General features: G+C 41.8%; 1 protein-coding gene across 7 annotated transcripts in view; it reads right to left on the reverse strand.

Moving 5' to 3' along the window:
* Positions 1-21,506, reverse strand: part of TSNARE1 (t-SNARE domain containing 1) — a 519,305-nt gene that overhangs the window by 398,539 nt on the left and 99,260 nt on the right. The gene's annotated exons all lie outside the window — the stretch shown is intronic.

The following is a 21,506-nucleotide window of genomic DNA, read 5'->3' on the forward strand; positions in this document are numbered from 1 at the left end:
CTAGAGGTTGAGGACAGTGATTTACTTCCCAGAAAAGGTAGAAGACAACGTTGCCTACTAGGTAGCCTTCACCAAGGAGCGATGCAGGGATGTTGCAGTACCACAGCATGGGAAATTCCAGGGAAGAGAACCCATTGGTGTGAGATGACTGGGAATATCACCTGACCTCCATGTAGGGAGTTGCTCTGTTTCATAGAATTCTCTTGTTAACTGAAGGACAACCAAAAAATCTGGGACAACAAACTACCTCCAACAAGCATGTGCAATCAGTATGAAAACAGAATCACAAGTTGGGAGAGACCTTGGAAGCCCATCCAGTCCAACCCCCCTGCAGTTAGCAAGGACATCTTCAACCAAATCAGGTTGCTCAGAGCCCCATCCAACCTGACCTTGAATGTTTCCAGGGATGAGGCATCTATCACCTCCCTGGGCAACCTGTGCCACTGTTTCACCTGCCCTCATGGTAAGAAGTCTCTTCCTTATATTTAGCCTGAATCTCCCCTCTTTTAGTTTAAAACCATTACCCCTTGTCCTCTTGCTATAGGGCCTGCTAAAAAAGTCTGTCTTCTTCCTCGTAAGCCCCCTTTAAGTATCAAAGGACCAAAATAAGGTGTTCTCACAGCCTTCTCTTCTGCAAGCTTTCCTAATTGGAGAGGTGATCTAGCCCTCTGGTCACATCTCTGGCCTCCCCTAGACTGCTCCAACAGGTCCATGTCCTTCCTGTGCTGAGAAAGGTGTCTCAGTGTAACGCTCAATGACATGAGATGCAATACTCTGTTCTGAGTTTGGATACTCAAACTGCCCATGTCCTGGTCCAGTGTCTTTCCCTCTAATGTACAAAAAAGTTGGGAATGGCCTCAAGTTTGTAAGTGCTTCTTGATTCATGGTGACGTGTAGCATGTGTAGCATGCAGCCTGGTCTAGTGGGGGGGTGTTCCTGTCCATGGCAGTAGGATTGGAATTGGATGATCTTCAACGTCACTTCCAACCTGAACTATTCCATGATTCTATGATATCCTGATATATGCCCTGATAGATGCCTCAGCAGAGGGCTGAAATCACTTTTGAAGTGACAGTTGTGTACTTGCAACTGTTCCTTTGTTTTGTCATCCATGAAGAGCAAATCACCAGAAATTCCCATTTCTGGACTGTACTGGAACAGTTTAATGATCTCAGACACATTTTCTACTTCATTCTTCTTTTTTTCTTTCAAAGTTTCAAAACAAAGCAAAACAACTACTCCTGAGGTTTTCCAGACAGGGAAATTCTAGGACTAAAGGAAATCACTCACCATCCTCCTTTAATTGGGCCAGACACATAAAAGAGGATGAAAGTACAACTGTCTTGAGGGAGCAAGGGATGGGAGGTAAATCCATTAAAAGTGGAGAAAGTCCAGAGCACAGTTTCTTCACCCAGCCTCAGTGTACCACATACACACATAATTGGCATCTGAGGCTACAGGTGCCCCTAGGCCCTAAATCCTTTGTTTTAGCAAAACAACTTTCAGTCCAAACCTATGGTAGCACATCTGCAATAGCCCGAGTAGCCAGAGTGAGGATGAGCATGTGTATTTGTGTTTGCATTGACGAGACAGAAAATGAAATAACCAAGAGAGAAAGTTAAGTTAAGTCACCTGCAACCCAAGGACTTCCAAGGCACTCAATGACACCACCATTGATCATGTTGAACTTTAAGTTGAAAGACAGTACATTTAGCTTAGATATTAGGAAGAAATTTTTTACTGTGAGGGTTGTGAAGCACTGGAACAGGTTTCCCAGAGGAGTTGTGGAAGTCCCATCCCTTGTGGTGTTTCAGACCCGGTTGGATGAGGCTCTGAGCAACATGAACCAGTGGGAGGTGTCCCTGCCCATGGCAGGAGTGTCAAAGTGCATGATCTTTAAGGTGCCCTCCAACCCAAAGGATTCCATGGTTCTATGATTTTACGAGTATAAACTGGAGAAGGGCAGATTTAGACTAGACATTAGGAGAAATTTCTTCACCATGAGAGTGGTGAGACACTGGAACATGTTGCTAAGGGAGATTGTGGATGCCCCATCCCTGGAGGTGTTAAAGGCCAGGTTGGATGGGGCCTTGGGTAACCTGATCCAGTGGGAATTCCCTGCCCATGGCAGGGGGACTGGAACTAGATGATCTTTAAGGTCCCTTCCAACCCTAACCATTCTATGATCCTATGATTCTATGATTCTATGACTATACAATATGTCTAGGATGTAAAGCTATAAGCATCATGGAAGTACAGTCTACAGTGTCTGAATCGAAGTTCTTCATCACAGTCACTAAACACTACAAGAAACAGATGAAGATTTACTTGGGAACTCTGTGGTGGAACAGACCTTCCCTCCCTCTCAGTTTAGCCCAAAACTACCACAATAACACTATCTCCATTGCAAAACGCAACTCAAGATCCAGCAAAACTTCTACCTGGGAAAATAAAGGCACACAGAAAACAGTTGAAAGAAAATTTCTGGGCAGGGATAAGGAGATATTTTATTTACTTTACCTCCCAGCTTGGCTATAGATTAAGACAGATGTAAGCAGGGAAGTGGGACAATCAAACAGCTTGAAAACTGCTTGTGTACAGAGATTGATGCTGACCCATCTTTCCTTTTTAGAGATAAGCAAGTGGAAGCATTTGCTACCACGACTTCCCCAAGGCCACATACAACAAATGTGGAGCGAAAGTCTACATCTTGTTGTAAGATGACTTGATTACAACTGGGCAAGTGCTCCTTTGGCAAACACTGAATGCATCTATTTTTTCTCCAACAGAGTGCAGTGAAAGGGGGAGAGAAGGGAGGCTTTTAGAGCATTCCAAATGTTTCATGTTGATTTGTCATTTTCAAAGCATGCTTCCATTTTGAAACTTTTTTTTTTTTTCCCCTGTGCAGGAGAAAAAAAAGAAAGAACTGAAAACAAAATATTTTGGTTTAGTTTAAACAACGTTTTTAGAAACAACCACTTCCCACCCCATCCTACCAAGCCATTGAAAAATCCCTTAATCACACAGCTCCGGAACCACACTCCTACCCCACAGTAATATATTTACAGGAAAATTTAAGAGCAGATCTAAATGCCTTTAATTTGATTGGCAATAAAAACATTTCCGTCCCCATGGCACCTCCCAAGTCTTTTGTCTACTGCTCCTCAGGGAAACTTGTCCAATTTGCTGTGAAGGCAGTTTGTACAAATTGGAACAAGCATTGCCTAACACACTAGATACAGAAAAAAATAAAATAAAAAAGATGAAGAAGAAAAAAAATAGATTTTTATCGCAGCTTTATCCTCATCTCCTAAATACAAATGAAGGAACAACCACACCCAAGCCAGATAAAAAGAACATCCACCCTGCTAGAGGCATCAATTTGTCTTTCAATGACATGCAACTACCGCTTACTTTGTATATTCTGTAGAAGGCAATCATGCAGTGAATATAATAGTAGGATGTTGGTCCATGATTTTTAGATTGGGAAAGATACTGGCAGGCAAAACCAAATAGGTAAAATTATTTAGAGAGTTCCCGTACACATCAGGATCCATTTGGAGGGACATTCAGATGGCCAGCATTATTAACAGCAGGAATGCAAGGTAGAATTTCAGCATGGAAATAGGTTAGAGAGCACTTGTGCTGGTTTTGGCTGCGATAGGTTAATTTTCTTCATGGTAGCTGGTATGGGACTGTAGTTTGGCTTTGTGCTGAAAACAGTGTTACATTACAGGGATGTTTTAGTTACTGCATAGCAGCACTTACCCCGAGTCAAAGCCTTTTGTATTTCTGACAACACCCCACCAGTCAGTAGCTTGGGGGAACACTAGAAGTTGGGAGGGGACACAGCTGTGACAGCTGATCCCAACTGACCAAAGGGATATTTGATACCATATGATGTCATACTCAGCAAGAAAACTACAGGGGAGGTTGGCTGCAGAACTACTGCTTGGGGACTGGCTGGGCATCAGCCCATTGGTGGTAAGCAATTGTTTTCATTTGTTCACTTGTCTTTCTTGGGTTTTATTTCTCTCTCTTTGCTCTTTTCCTTTTCATTATAATTAAACAGTAGTAATAGCAGTAGTGCTGTTGTTCTCATTATTATGTTTTATTTCAATTATTAAACTGTTCTTATCTCAACCAAGGAGTTACACTCACTTTTGCCCTTCCAATTCTCCTTTCCCTATCCTGCTGGAAGTGAAGAGCAAATGAGTGGTTGTGTGGTGCTTAATTGTTGGCTGGGGTTAAACCATGACAGCACTTCAGACAAGTGAGATGTTTTTAAATTTGGGTTTGACTGAGAAAGACAAGACCATACTGGAAAGAAATGGAAAAATAAGACAGACGTGGATATATTGGAGAGAATCTGGTGAATGGCCATGAAGATAGTTAAAGACTGAGAGCATTTGATATATGAGAAGAGGCTGAGGGAGGTAGGACCATGACCAATGAAGCCTGGGCAAGACGAGGCTTGAAGGGGCAGTTATTAACATATATAAATACCTGATAGGAGGAAGTAAACATGATGGCCAGATGTTTAGGTAGTTTTATGATGAGGGTGGTGAAACACTAGCACACGTTGTGCAGAGAAGTTGTTGACTTCCCATCTTTGGAGATATTCAAGCCTTGGCTGAACGGGGGCCTGAGCAGCCTGCTCTAACTGACCCTGCTCTGAGCAGGATCATTGCACACCCATCAGCTCCATTTCCATCACTTGGAAATTAAGAATCTGATGGTAAAAAACAGAGTACGGCCAGCATGCATCTGGTTATATCAAACCAATATTAACTTCTTTATGCAACAAGTTAGCAGGCAGTGGAGTCAGGAGCAAAGCAGCAGTTATCATATCATTATCCTATTAGAAGTTTACTTGCATGACAGAAGAAATGGATTGTAGGTGCAGGTGATTTTTTTTTTTTAATTATTTAGAAAAATGCTCCTGGTGGACTGTTGACATAACCCAAGGAGAAACTGAAGGGTCCACCAAGCTGTGTTCTCTCTATTTGCATTTTGAGCAGTGAGCTGATTGATGGAACAGGGATTAGCCTCATTAAACCCACACATCACAGAATCACAGAATCACAGAATAACCAGGTTGGAAGAGACCCACCGGATCACCGAGTCCAACCGTAACATGATACCAAACAGGGAGGTTAGATGACAGCTTCGGTATTCAGAGCAATCATAACACACCGGAAGTGATGTTTGACAAAGAAAATAAGATGCCACATAATTCAGGTCAATTTCAGAGACCTGAATTTAAAAGCAGCAAAGAAGTGCAGGAATGGAGGAGGATGGGGAACAACTGCCCAGTGCTGCAGAGAAGGATGGAGGGATGCTGTAGGCTGTAAGCTGAACATGAATGCAACTGCGAAAGTGGCAGACATAATCCTGGGATGTAAAGTAGGAACACAATCTCCCAGACAGGTGAAATAAACCTTTTGCTTGACCCCACACTGCAGAGTCCTCAGCTGTAGGCAACCAGATTTTACCAGGGAGTGAAGAGAGTCTAGAGAGTCTTGGAGAATGACAACAGGTCAAGAAAATACGACCTGCTAGGAAAGATTGAGTAAATGGGATTGCTTTGCCTTCTGAAGAGAAGATTGATAGGAAAACTTGAGCCTTCAAATCTGTGCAAAGCTGCTGCAAAAAGACACTTCGTCCGTGTCAGACAAAACAAGGGAATATCTCTAATCCAAAGCAGGAGGGATGAAGTGAGACACTGGGAGAGCCTGTGAGGAAGGACAGAGCACGTCTGGGAACAGGTAATATGGGGAAGGTCACCTGGAGGTGATCAAGACTGGTCAGTGCTGGTCAAAGGCCAATACTGGATCCAATCCTGTTTGACGTCTTCTTTAATGGTGATGGGGCAGACTGTATCCTCAACAAGTTTGCTGATGGCATCAAACTGGGAGAGAAGGCTGGTACACCAAAGGGTTGTGCTGCCATTCAGAGGGACCTGGATAGGCTGGAGAAATGAGGCAAGACCACTGAATAGTTGATGAGACCATCTAGACCAAACCCCTCTGCTCAAAGCAGGATCAGCTATACCAGTTTGCCCAGGATTGTGTCCAGCTGGTTTTTAAATATCTCAAAGGATGGAGACTGCACAACCTCTCTGGGAAGTCTCTGGCATTTGACATCCAGAAACTGGAGTACCTCCTTGGTATCTAACATCATCAAAGTGCAAAGTGTTGAGGGGATGGGAGGAAGAGGTCACACAGGCAATGTGATCTACTGTAAAGTGGTCACAGAGACAGAAGTTCCAGACTCACTAACAGCTTCCAGTCCTGCATCCCAGGCTGAGCCTTCACTCTTTTCAGGACAGATCCACTACATTGTAGGAAGGACCTCCAGATTCCTCAGGGAGGAGCATTGGGAACTTGGCTGTGGATTCTGTGCAACCATCTGGCAGACTAATAGCCAGCTGAAGCCACAACTAGGAATCCATTCCTTGCCCTGAACCTCACACTGAGCTGTTGGAGCTGCTGGGCTCCTCACCAGGATTTCTTCTGCCTGGGGAACAGCACTGCTACCACAAAGCAAATTGTTTCTGATTACTGTTCAGCTCTAGAAAAATAAAATCATAGACATTTTGGACAATAATGACCCACTCGTAATGAATGCAGGGGGTGGTGAGAGCTACGTCTCTCTTGTACTCTATTCCCAGATCTACCACTGCCTCGCTCATGGAGAAGTGCGTTTGTTGGGGCCTTCAGAAGTGATTAGCAATGACAACACCTCCATTCTTGGATGACCAGGTAGAGATATATTTTTCCAAGATTTTTAATCCAGAAAAAATCCTCATACCAACAAGCCCAGCCTTCTTCATAAAGAGAGAGCAGATGATTTCACATAAATCAGCTTCACACATCAACCCCTACAGCCTCCGGTCAGACCAGGTCAGCGCTTTCCACAAGAGCCTCTCCAAGGCTCCAGTTAATGAAGAATCATCTCCAGCCACTCCGTTAGCAGGGCTGTGTCTTTTCACCTCTCAGACTTCACTGTTTGATCTCTGTGTTGCCTCTTAACCTTCTCTCAGATGAACAAAACTCCCTTATATGTCACACTAGGAGACTTGTTTACCAGCACATACAAATCACAAGAAAAAGGGAGAAGACACAATTCACAAGAAGGGAGAATACTCAGCATTTTCCTGCTTTCCATGCACTTGTCTCTGTTTCCCTGCATGTAAAGTGGATAGACAGAGTCCTCCTTTATGCAGGATTAACTTGATTAATATGAAAGCTTTTTTGAAGCCATGAGATGAAAGGGCACATTTGCAAAGGATGGTGCTTTCCCAAATCGCCTCTAACAGTTTAGTCCTCAGAGTCAACTCTGACCCTCGTGTCACAGACATGAAACTTTTTAGCTTCTCTTCTCAGGGATTTTCTCAATTATTAAAGTGCTGGGTTTGGCTGGGATAGAGTTAATTTTCTTCATAGTAGCTAGTATGGGGCTATGTCTTGGATTTGTGCTGAAAACAGAGCAGATAATGCAAGGGATGTTTTAGTTATTGCCGAGTAGTGTGTATGAACCATCAAGGCCATTTCTGCTCCTCACACTAGCCCGCTACATGAGAAGTTGTGAAGGGGCACAGCCAGGACAGCTGACCCCAGGTGACCAAAGGGATATTCCAGACTCTATGACATCATGCTCCGTATATAAAGCTGGGGGAAGAAGAAGGTAGGGTACATTCTGAGTGATGGTCTTTGTCTTCCCAAGTAATCATTATGTGTGATGGAGCCGTGCTTTCCAGGAGATGGCTGAATACTTCCCTGTTGATGGGAAGTAGTGAATGAATTCCTTGTTTTGCTTTGATTGTATGCACGGCTTTGCTTTACTAGCTACTAAACTTAGCTTCTTTTATGTGTTTTCTCACTTTTTACCCTTCCAATTCACTACCCCACCCCAGTTAGGAGTGTGTGAGCAGTGGTGTGGTGTTTAGCTTCCAGACAGGGTTAAACCACAACACTTAAACCCAAATCTGAATAAATCTTTCTGCTGTTCACCTGGAAAAACGTAGCTTTCCATTCTCTCAGAGAGGATGAATTTATGAATAAGCTCTGCTGTTAAGGCAATTTTTTTTTTCATTTAATCAGTGGTTTTAACACTGAGATGGTGTAATTGCACAAATCCCTGAGTGCTCGCTGAACCTCACAATATGATTGTCAGAGGTCAATCAGAATAGCTGTAGGGGATTATTTTCTTCTTTTTTAGACTATGCCTTTGAGGTAATTTATGCTCCTTTGGATTTTTTGCAATGTTTGTAATATTAATGTCGTGTTCTTGGATGGCTTTGGGCAGGCAAGGCAAGGAAAGCAGTGCTCAGGAGCTGAAGAAGTGACTGTCAGGAGAGGTCCAGGAGTGATGCCCTGCATGCAGTGGGTCCAGGGATGTAGGAAAACACAAGCTTCCTCCCATTTTGCTTCCCAATTAAGTTTTAACAATGACGGAAGGTCCTTGGAGAGTGAAATCATCTATGTCCTTATGGCCTAAGAAGCACATTGTCTAGCCTAGGCTGACACAGCACAAAATATGGCAACAACAACAACAATAACCACCATCACCCAGGGCATGATATCTATAATCAGACCTTGTACAAAAAGAATTGGCTTCCAGAAACTTCTAGAGACACACATATAGTACTTGACAGGCACAACGTCACTCATGACTGTAAACAACCTGATTCAACACACTGAAGCTCTTGTCTACCCTCCTCCAGCTGAAGTGTACTACAGAGCAAAGCGAACGCCCACAGCCTTAAGGCATTTTGGAGTAGGTGCAGAGTAAAACCAGCATGAATTATCTCAGAAACGAGCTGCTTCTGCTATTCTGGAGATTTGCAAAGGAACAATGAGAAAAATTCTCTTTTCGCATTCTTCCTCGTCAAAGCCTTATTTCAGGAAAGCATCTGATCACTTTTTAATAGATTTAGTTTTTCTTCCCTGTGGTATAGCTGCCATTGGAGACATCTCCAGAAGCAGAGCAGTTTGTCTCAGGAACAGCTACTATCAGCACAGGCTGCAAAGTCAGAGATAGCAGTATAAGACATCCATGACATTTTATGAAGATATATACTGAGCCACAAATAGAGTCTGTTGGTTCTCTGTGCTTCTAATTTGGATGACATTAAGGGCTCAGACTGGTCTCAGCACACTTGATCACAACCTTCTGACTCTTCTACCAGCTGGGCAAGTCTATGTAAATCCAACAAGAACAGTTTCTACCTAATCCCTTCTTTCAAGAGTCAGTCATTCCCAAGATTTGCAGCTAACAGCCCCCATCAGGTACACCAGAACACTTTTTGTCAATCGCAAGGCATCTCCAGCCCCACCAAGCATATGAAGGCCCCATCTAAGACCTCCTCTTGTAATAAGACTTCAGGTCTGATGGACTGACACACAACATAAGGGAAAAGGAAACTATAAGCAACAGAGATGGGAAGGGATGAATGCCTGCAAGTCATCTGTATACATTTCACATTGCACAAATGTCTGCATATCAGACACAATGAATAGAGGTAGGGCAAGCACTCTGGAAGCCTGTTGTGCTCCTTTCATGTCAGTCCCAGTTGCCACTTCAATACACAGACTTTTCTTCCACATCGACCTCACTGCCTGCCTTCTCATGAAAGAGCTGAAGACAGTCTTCAAATCCTGCCAAGTGGCAGCAGAGACAGGTTGGCCTCAGGCAAATGCCAAGGATAAGGACTAGATACTTTCATTCAGATTGGGATTCTTAGATTCAGAGACCTCTTGTTTAAGCTGTATAAAGTTATTGAGAGGAAAAGTAGCTATTTAGGGCTGCTAGAAAAAAGTCCTCCATCAAAAGGCTCACATATGCCATGGAAAGATGGATGCCTTCCATCTTCAAAGCACAAGGCAGCACACACTGAAACAGTTTGGTTCCCCAAAGCTGCAGCCAAGTGTGATAAATGACAAAGTGGCTGCAATAGCAAGGTCAACCCTCAGGACCTAAATATCTTTTCACCTGGAGAAGCAATCAGTCTTCCTTGATACTGAGGTATTTAGATCAAGAGAAAACAAGGAAGGCTGTCTTTGGGAGACCAAAGATGTTTCGGAGTGTACCGTCACTGAGTCATATGTAACATTTTCTACTGTTCATCTCCAGGCTATTTGGATGGCACTGCTTAGATGACTTAGGGCCAGGTCACTGTTAGCTCATTTTGTTTGGTATGTGATGTCATTCTTCCTGTTTTTTAAACTGACATCAAAATAAGTTTTAGTAAGCATGTTGTCACTGTGTTGATGGTTAGACTTGATGATCTTAAAGGTCTTTTCTAATCTTAACACTTCTATGATTCTATAAACAACAGTTCTTGCTCCTGCAGAAGGAAATCTAGACAGCTTCCATTCTTGAATTCCCCTAGTACAAATGCTCTAAAAACATACCTGTTCCAATCCACCAAAGGTTTTCTTTCTTTTTCCCATATTGCCACCTTCTATCTGCTGTTTTGGGTCATGTTTACTTTTTGTGAACCTTGCATGTAAAATAGTCTTAATCTATCCATATGCTAGACAAACACAGAAATATTACATATTTCAGTGAACAGAAAAATTAAATTTCCAGTCAGTTCAGAATCTTGGTTTCATCTGCCTTTTCACTGGCTACAAAAGATGAATATTAATCTATTCGCTGTAAAAAAAAAAAAAAAAAACAGGGAGGAGGAACACAGAGAACAGGGAACTGGTGTCTAGCTTGCTACTGTGACGTTAGAGTAAAGTTATTAATTATAGAATAGTACATGAACAAATTGACAAAGACCAACTGCAACATACTAAGTCAGCTTAACAAAATTAGAAATAGAATTTATAAATCTATATTGGTGTTCAACAGAATCAGGAAAAATATATTTGAAGGTAGTTTTGAGTCGACATCTTGACAGACCTGCAATGCTTTAGGGGAAGCAGAAGCAGGGTGAAATGAGATGTAAAAATTAATCAAGTAATAGATCCCTAAAACCCACGATCCTGCTCCCTCATAACCCAGCATCACTCATTCCCTATGTACCACTTCCCAAAGGAGAAATACTGTTATTCCATGCACATGATCAGAATATACCTCAGCCTAACTTCGCATAGTCTAGTGAAAAGATATAGTACACAGAAAATCAGGAATCTACTTCTAAATATGGTATCAATTCATCAAGGGACAGTAAACAACTTGATACCTTCATATCAGGTATCCTACCAGGACCATGAAATATGACAGAAGTCAGTTAAGAATGGTGTAAATCAGGTCAACAGATGGATGTGGAGAGGACTATCAAGTTTAGCCATATGATGGAGAGCAGTCTCTGAAGCCTAGTGTCTGGGGGAGAAAAAGACTGAGCCCAGGGATGGCGAGAGGGTGTCCTATTTGGGTTTTTTGGAGGCAGTCACAAATTCACACAGCCAAGGTGAGAAATAGAGATATCTAAAACATTTCAGGGATATTAAAGGGGAGAAAATAGTTTAACACAATCCAAAGCAGTGACTAGCTGGAACACGGGCATAAAGCCAACTACTATGCAACCATCATCTCACAATGAAATCATTAGTCCTTGCCTTCCACCAAGAATAACCTCAAAGAAAGGTCAAAAAAACCTACTTATCCACCTAAGCAAAACACCTTAAGAATACACCTTAGGCATTCAAACAAGTATTAGTCACCTTCACCTCTTTACATAAATTATCTTGCTCATGAAGTGGAAAAGAGGGCCAGCTCGTACACACCACTGGTCTCTGCTGGCAACTATCCTTTTGACATTTCTATTCCTTGCTCTGCCTGTGCTTCTACAGTTACTCCAAGTACATATCTGCACATAACATTACTGAGGAATTCCAAACAATGGCCATGCCACAAGATAAAATCAAACCAGGTAGAAAAAATCACATGCTCCAACAATGGGAAAAGGCAGAAAGATCCTTGGGATTGCATTAGGTCCTGCAGCCACCCATTGCAAATCACAGCCTGGAGTCAGAAATGGCTGTGAGCCAACTGTCCTGCCAAATTAAAATTAAAGTGAATTTGCTGAAAAACCTCCAGTGAACCTACACTGGGCCACTGTACACCTTGGGGTAAAAAAAGAAGCATTTCCAACTCATCACCTTCGCCAAGACCCTTCACTGCTGGAGAAAATGCTTGAGCCATTAATTATTTCAAGCAGTCCTTAACATCACACCAATCTGCTACTCATAGAACAACTTTCTGTATTTTTAAAGCACAACATGATCTCCATAAGTCAGAAGGCAGTGTGAACACTTTGGTCAGTTTTATTTCAACTTACCCCTTCCTCAGCTAAAAGGCATCAAAAAAATAGACATTTTTAAAGCAAGGGATGCTCCTTGGTATGTGGAAAATCAGAGGCAGGCAAGGAATTTCTGAGGCTGCTAGTAACAAGGCAACAGAATCATAGAATCATAGAATTACCAATCGGATCATCGAGTCCAACCATTCCAATCAAATACTAAATCATGCCCTTCAGCACCCCTACCTTAAGTATTATGGACTGAAGAAGAACAAGCAATAGAGACATTTTTGACCACAGATGTTCACCAGGGGGATGCAGAAGAAAGACACAGCAACAAATTTGCCTAAATCCTATGAAAACACAGTAACAATCCCCCTTCATCAGCAGGGGAGGGTCTACATGATGGAGCAGAGCCTTCTGCCACATCTCCTACCTGTAGCAAAGCACAGTAGACAAGTGGCAGGATTAGCATATCAGGAGAAAAGAGATTTCACTGTGTTTGAAGGCTTACAAGCAAGGATGACAAGAAAGTACACACAAAGCTGGATGTTTAAATACATGCTGTCAAAGAAGCTTGTCTTCTCCAGACCAGCTCTGCTCAGAAAGCATTTGCTGAGGAGACAGCAGAGTTAGCTAATAGCATGAGGCAGGCTGCAGAGAGGAAAACTCATAACCATCCCAGTTTTCTTTCACCCTAATGACAGATACATTTTGGGGTACATAGAATCATAGAATGGTTTGAGTTTGAAGGGACCTTAAAGATCATCTATTTCCAAGCCCCTTGCCATGGGCAGTGACGCCTCCCAATGGATAAGGCTGCCAAAGGCCTCATCCATTCTGGCCTTGAAAACTTCTTGTGGGACGGGGCATTCACGACCTCCCTGCGTACCCTGTTCCAGTTCCTCACCACCCTCATTGTGAAGAATTTCCCCTCTCCAATTTATAGCCATTGCCTCTCTTCTCTTCTCTTCTCTTCTCTTCTCTTCTCTTCTCTTCTCTTCTCTTCTCTTCTCTTCTCTTCTCTTCTCTTCTCTTCTCTTCTCTTCTCTTCTCTTCTCTTCTCTTCTCTTCTCTTCTCTTCTCTTCTCTTCTCTTCTCTTCTCTTCTCTTCTCTTCTCTTCTCTTCTCTTCTCTTCTCTTCTCTTCTCTTCTCTTCTCTTCTCTTCTCTTCTCCAACTCTCTCAGCCTATCCTCATAGCAGAGGTGCTTCAGCCTTCAGATCATCTTTGTAGCCGTCCTCTGGACCTGTTCACACAGCTCTATATCCTTCTTATGTTGAGGAATCCAGAACAGGACATAATACTCCAGGTGGGGACTCACAAGAGGGGAACAGAGGGGCAGAATCACCTCCCTTCACCTACTGGACACGCTGCTTTTGATGCAGCCCAGGATACTGTTGGCTTTTGGGCTGCAAGCATGCATTGCTGGCTTATGTTGAGCTTCTCATCAATCAACACTCCTAAGTCCTTCTCTGCAGGGCTGTTCTCACTGCTACATCCACCATCATGCTAAGAAAATCATATTGGTCAGGTCTGCTTTGGCAAAGCCTCAATCAGTTATGAACCAAGGGCCATAAAAAGCTTAGCTTCCACTAATCATCCAGCTTTGCTATCATTTGATGCACTCTTTGGGACTCCTTCTTCCTGCTGATAATCCCGTGTAGCACATGATGGCACTAAAGGGAGCTAAGTGCAAATATCAAGGAGAAAAAGCAGCTTCACTTCAGTGAGTGACTCATGCAAGAATGCCAAGCCCTGAACAAGCCAAAGCAAAACAGCTGACTGTCAAAGTCTGCACGTAAGTACAGTTGCTCTTAAAAATACAGACTGCTATTATTTCCACTGGAAAAGCAATTTGTTTTTCTATACGATTTGCCACATACAGGACCCTGATGATGAAAGGATAAACAATATGGGGTACAATCCTATACAGCAGATGCCAAGAACCATCTGAGATGCCCAGTGAGGCATGTGTGGGAGTGGAGCTGGTAAATCTGTCTGGTGATGCACATCCTTCTGGGCTGGTGGAAGGCTGGGAAGTAGCTCCAAATTACGGCACCAAAATCACAGTGTGTGCAAAAGGCATTTGAGCACTCATGGCTACTGGTAAAGACAAGTCAGTACAGTCAGAGGAGCCTGAAGAGCAAGTCAAAATATGCAGGAGATGCCTACTTTTCAGTAAAGAGGAGTGGAGGAAGATGGCAGCTCCAGGGAACGATAAACACTTAACAGATTAAAAAAAGAAATAAAAATCACCTTTCATCTTGCATAGACACACCTCTGTCCCGACACAGCCTTTTCTTTTCATATGGCAATACCACAAGGAACTCCTTCAGGTAATCACAAACAATCCAATAGCTGCCAGGACATGTGAAATTCACCTTTTTGTCAACTGCTCTGTGTTGCCTCTTTCCGTGACCACAGTGAGTGTGCCCTCCAGTCAATCCCAGAGTCCTGGTATTATAAACTAGGTCAGATCCAACTTGAAGAGCCATATGTCAAGATAACCATATTATCAAGAAACACCAGAACTCTAGAACTCAAGAATAAAGAGGAATAATTAGTAGAAAGGGGAGAGCAACAGCATCACCAAGGTCCCAGGAGCCACCGAAGGCTGGTGGCTGAGAATCCTTCTATGTTCAGGCAGGCTCAAATCTAAATCCATCTGTGCATTTATGAAGGTAAACCACCTTTGTAGGCTAAAGTTGGGAATAGGTGTGAGGAATTAACAGATGCAAAGTTCACACCTGATAAAAAGCATGCAGAAGATGCATCTGTGTTGTTCTTTGTTTTACTGCTTTTAACAGTAATAGTACAATTGCAATGCACAATTGCACATCTGCAAAGGATGAATGTGAATCAGTGCAGATATAAGGTATAAAAATAATTTAGGTCCCAAATAAGGTGAGGTGAGAGACAGACCTTGTTCTGCTGTATCTGCTCTCAGCTCGTGACAGCAGCGCCCACAGCACTTTCATCACCCAGGCATTCCCATTACAACATCATTGGACAGGACTGCAATATTGAGTAGAAATACATACTCCCACACATGGTATTTTTTTATCCTGTATCCAAGCTTGTTTAATCTCACTGGTCCCATTTTTTATTGGTTTTTATTATTAGTGGCTTGATTCTAAATAAAGGATAGGATTCGCATCTGAGAAGAATTGTTTCCTCTCACTCTTTGTCTGCATGCAGTCAGTTTGTAGCTTATATTTTTTTATCTCACAAACTTTTTCAGCCTGAAGAAAGCATGGTTCTGAAAATGAAATAAATAAAACATAAAATGAAGGAGACTCTGTAATGGAGTTGGGACATGAACGAAAAGAAATTGTATTTCAAATGTTCTATTGCACCTTTTGCTTGTATTAACATTCAAAGCTTTGGGAAGGCATCCAAACCTATACAGACACAAAATAAACTACAGGAATTACAGCTGCAAGGTGCCAGTGCTAGAGAAATGCATTTTGATTGAAAAATGAAACAGAAAACTCAAGGATGATGTGAAAAGCATGGAATAGCTTGTGTAGGAAGAGGAATGTCCAAACAAGAAAACAAGAATGAAGGAGACCTGACACCACTCTCTCACTACAATAGAAAAGAGACAAAGGGAATGAAAGAAGCCTTGTGCAAAAATGAACTGGACGAATGTTGGAGGAGTTTCCATCCCTTCTAGAAATTTTTGGTTTTCTTTCTCTTCTTATGTCAGTGGAGGATCTAGGAGATACCTAATGAGTTTGGCCACTTTCCCCCCTTTGAGAAACAACCACAGGAAAGTCCCGATTCCGGAAGCAAAGGAGAAAAAGAGGGAATTGGAGACTGTGTGGGCCTTATGTGGCCTCAGAACAGACAAAAATCCTTGGCTGAACTGATCACAGCCATAGGGCATAGCTCCCCAACATGGATCTCCTCAAGGATCATGAGGTCCACATCCCTTCTCACTTCCTCTGAAGAGCTGTACCACTTTGGAGAGCTCTTAGGAGAGCCCAAGGGGAAGGATCACAATGGCTGGTGAGTCCCAAAGCACATAAAGCTCTTCTGAAGACCCATTACAGAAAAGTCCAAGGACATCTCTTAGTTTCCAGAACCACTCATGAGTTCCCGGCTCCTCTTCTCCAGCATTTATATTCCCCTAGGTAAGTAACATGATTAAACCACATTTAACTTGGAAAAAAAAAAAGACAATCAGCTATGCAAAGAGACAGAAAACCTTATCCCTTGTACCTTTCAAATCAAAACACAATCTCACTATATTATAAGGAAGGAAATGAAAACACTGCAACTGGAATATAACTGAAATAGTTTAAGGTCAAATGAAAAAACAAACAATTCAGGCAATTAAGTTCATGGAAGCTTGGGGAGGGTGCACAGAGTTGTGTCTAATGGGTTCGTTCCAGGATGAGACCAGAAATATTTATTCAAATTGAGCAGTGCCTCCCTGTCTGTGCTGCCTTAACCCAAGTATTAAATCTGTTATCCACAAAAGGTACAGGAGTCTGGCTCCTAATGTTTACATGCTCCTAAAAATCAGAAGATATTGTTGCTCCTTCAACTAAGCATCATAAACAACTGCATCAATTAAATTTTTTCAGGCACTACATATTGCAGATGCTTCAGCATAAATTCTTTCACTGCAAAATGAAGTATGTGTGAGCTCCAGCAGGGATGGGTAGTCCCACTTTAAATTGCTCTAAGAAAATACATGCCTCTACCAGGCCATTATTTTGCAGGGAATGCTCTGAAATCCATTTTCAAATACTCAATTCAAAAAGTTGAAAGAGCTGCTCCCTGCAGATAAAATTAAGAGAAACTATAAAAGAATGGAAGGCTAAAAAAAGAAATCTGGTCCAGATGGATTCCCGGCTGAATTCTATAAAATATTTACAGATCTTCTGTCACCAAAACTTAGGTTTCTTTTTGATGAGGTGGAAACCAAAGGCCCTCCACCTGTCTTTTTTTCTTCTTCTTCTTTTCTTTATACCCTCTCATAGAAGATATAATGTTATTTTGAAAAAAAAAAAAGATAAACACAGAAAAAAGCCCAACGAAAACCCGCAACAGACTTGAATCTCAGCTATAGTTACTTCAAGAGACTGATTAATTAATGTCAATTCTTAAATTCTGTGAAAAGAGATACTATCCCTTTGCTTAATTTAGCCCAAAGTTGTTCCCTAAATGCCAAGTTCAAGAGTTTGTTCATTAAAACAGACTTAGGTCAGATAAGCACAGGCTGATACCACCATCATTCACGCAATAAATTAACAGCCTAGTCCCATGACAGCGCAGTCTCTAAATACCAAAAGATACTTCATCATGTGTCATAAGGGTTAAGTATCCACTTTTTCATTTAAGATGAGCCAAACCGCTCCTAAAAATGTATGTCCCATTTGCCAACACACAGACTGCAGCCCCCCAACAAGGAGGGATTAGTTTACATACTCCACATACAGATTGACTTTACATTTGTTGTGGCCCTGTACATGACAAAGCAGATGAACTTGGAGCATCCCTTTAAACTGCAAATAAGGCATGGTGATGTGGCTGATCGATGATCTTGGAGTTCTTTTCCAACCTTAACGATTCTATGATAATCCCAGGATTTTTGCAGAAGGATGTGATGGAGCATCAGCAACAATTACAGTAATTCAATTCTTTTGTCTCGTGGCATGCATCCAGGCAGTGCTTGTTACTTGTGGATTTGATGTAAAAGGTAACAAGGTGAAGGTAGTGGGCTGAAATCAGAGGATGAAGGTCCAGGTCACGGCTCTCAGATTTCTTGCTCAAGGCCATGCATCTTTGTTCTTTTTCCCATCCCCAGTAAGGGATCCAAAGATCTTAAAACATGAATTCCTTCCATCACAATACATGCATTAAACCTGAATTTTGACCTCTGTTGAGTCTTCTCAGCTCTGTGCCACACAGATAACCAGCTCCACTCACATATTTGCAAATTAAAAGGGGAAAACAAATGAACAACAAAAAAATCCCCACATTGTGGGCTGCTTCCAAATCTACTTCACATATTAGTGCAGGAGATAAGAATTTACTACATATCAGATATGAGGGATGTATTCCATTCTTTTTTAAGCTGACCTTGGATTCATTGTTCAATGCAGCATTACACTTTTTAGAAGCAAAAGAAGAGACTACATAATGAATTGGTCTTCACTGGATGTTGACTTGATGAACACTACAATTAATTCAAATTAGCAGGCTGCCCTTCCTTTCCCTTCACACTTTCAGAAATGTCTCTCTAAACCAATCTATGATTACCAGTCATACATAAAAGCTTCAGAAAAATACTCCTCCACAAGCATATGGCAGAGCAAATTCGTCCAGCATTGCAGGCTTTTCATGGCATTTATATTGAAAAAGGTATTACACAGAGATATAGATGTCTCTGTGTGTTGGCTACACTCAGAAAGGCACAGAGCTATTCCTTATCACATTGTGGTGGGTACCACCTCCTTAGAGGAGCATCCTGATCCCCATAGACACTTCAGACAGCAATCAGCTATCCAAGATCTCAGCTGTCACATCCATCCTTAAAGTCAAGGCTGTGCTTTCTAGGAGCTGTGCTAGCCCTTAGTCACATGCCATGGCAACCAAATTCAAGTACAGTTCTTCAAAAATCAATAAGGAGCAAGTCTCTCTAAGCACTTCATGAAGGTGAATCTCCCATATGCAATGGCCACTATCAAAAATATGACAATGATCAGCACGTTCCCACTGCAGCTGCACTTTTTGTGATGTTCCCTTGTCTAGGAGCAGGAACAGTACAGTGAATGGCATGTTAGCTGTCAAAACATAACAGCAGCTGCTGGTATGGGTTAACCTTAACCATTAATGTATCCTTCCCATGTCAAGATGTTGTCTCATAGCCTCCCTGTCTCAATTCAGCCTCCCTAATTTAACAGCATGACACTGGCACTCAGGCACGGCAAAACGGAATAGCTCTTAAAATAACAACTTCAAACAATGTAATTTCATTAAGCAGGTTGACCCTTGCTGCTTCTGCTTTTGTTCCTCCATGGAATTGTTTTTCGATCATTTAGTTCACTCTCTTGCAAACCTCCTTATTCTTTCTCTCTTCCTAGCTCTGTGTGTGTGTGTATATATATATATATATGAAAATATAAATATAGAATAAAGAGAACACATATAAACCCTCAAAGTGTTTTTCTACATGCTGGTTCAAGTGAAAACACAAGAAGAAAAAGATATTCTAAGTGTTACACTCAGCAGTTTGCAAGAGGGTGCAGCACAGCCTTCCTTTAGTGGCTATTTAATTCAAAAAACAAGGCACAAGAGCTAACAGATCCTGATGTATACACAGAAAACTCTTCAAGCTTAACTAATGGTTCTGAGAATTCAAAGGATCCAAAGTTATTAAAAACTACAAAACCCACATAAGCATCATCACAAAATCTCCTTTTCAGTTTTCAGGGTTACAAATCTTCTCTGTGCAGACATCTTGCACTGTCCTGAGGTCCAAACAGACAACAGACCCTTAAGAAGATGCTGTTTTTTATTTCCCCCCTGCCCCTACTCAACATTTTAAAAAGCCTCACATTCTCTTTCAACACTGCTGAAGTATCCGGATGCTGCTCTGAAGCATCAAAACCAAAACACTCACATAGACCTAGTCTTTCTGTCACTGAAGCTGAAACAGACAAATTAAACTTGAAGGACTCAGGATATGGATACTTGAAACTGGCTTTATTTGCAAAACCTGAACAGTCTCAAAGCCGCATTTCCTGAAAGGAGAAGTCTTCTTTAGCTTTCAGGCATTTCATTCTGTAGCTCTCCTCCAGCAGTTCTGCATGCAAGACTATTTCCTTCAGAGAAAAATATTTTTGTTTTGCAAGTATGTGAATCTCCATTTTGAAAATTACTACATACAAACTAATATTAATTTTAACTTATAAACTAAATAAATGTTAACATCACCCCCAAAGAGACCCCTTTCAGCATCTCTTTAAAACATTTGGATCAGGGCTCAGTGTTGAGGCTGGTTCTGTTTAATAGCTTTATCCTTCACCTGGAAGAAGGGATCGAGTGTGCTTTCAGTAAATTTGAAGATAACACCAAGTTGTGCGGGAGTATTGACCTGCTCGAGGGAAGAAAGGCTCTGCAGAGCGATCTGGACAGGCTGGATCAACGGGCCAATGCTAAATGTATGGAGTTCAGCAAGGCCAAATTCATTAAAGTGTGTTGAAGCATTGGAGAACCGCCCAGGGAAGTGGACAGGTCACCATCCATTGAGACATTTAAAAGACATGTAGATGTGGTGCTTAGGGACAGGGTTTAGTGGTGAACTTGGCAGTGTTGTGATTTTAAAGGTCTTTTCCAGTCTAAACAATTCTGTGATTCCGTGATTTCTCACATGAGTTTCAATATGGTATTCTAACACAATATGGATTTGTTCATTGCGAAGACAACCCTATAATGAACTAAACAGAGGGAGAAGAACCCCAGATAAAGATAAGCCCATCTCCAAAACCCTCTGGAGAGGGTAAAGACCACCCTGTGATTTCAACCTGTGGTCTCCAAAGAGCTTATTTCTTTATAGTCTGCCAGGAATCTCTACTATTATCGTCCAGACCAACTTCTCATGATATTTTACTCATGGGGAAAAGAAGGAAACACATCCACTGTCCTTTGCAGAAATCTGTCAATTTTTTTCACTTAATGAAGTAAAATTCTAAAGCATTTGGATAAGTTTTTGATGTATAACATGATGAAGTCGTCCAAGACCTTTTCGGCCCACAGTGTAGACAGAGATGCAAGCTTCATTATGGTTCAGTACAACAAAGAAATAGGAAAAAGAATAATAAAAAGGGTTGATGCAGTAGGTCCGCGTCAACCTTTCAAATGGGATTGACTTACTTCACCTCTCAGCTCCCCAAAACAGCAATCAGATGGTCACAATTCTTGTTCACAGTCTAGAGCAAAGGTCAGCTCTCCCATTAGGGAAGCTTTGAATGCCCCATATGGACAGATTCCACTAAAATAAGGTGAGACTTTTACATGCTTAGGACATGACTTTTCCAGGCTATAAGCTTTTCAAGAGGGACCAACAAAGCAAGAGTGTTCAAATAGTCACATGTGACTATTTCCACATCACATAAACCAAGCAGCATGCAGAATATGAAGACACATCAGAGAAGACCAACACTTCCCTATGAAGTGTAAGGAAAAATGTTCCCTAAAGGGACTTATGTCTGACTGGCATATGCTTGAAGTCT

Source organism: Phaenicophaeus curvirostris, chromosome 3, assembly GCF_032191515.1.
Source record: "Phaenicophaeus curvirostris isolate KB17595 chromosome 3, BPBGC_Pcur_1.0, whole genome shotgun sequence".
Taxonomy (NCBI): Eukaryota; Metazoa; Chordata; class Aves; order Cuculiformes; family Cuculidae; genus Phaenicophaeus; species Phaenicophaeus curvirostris.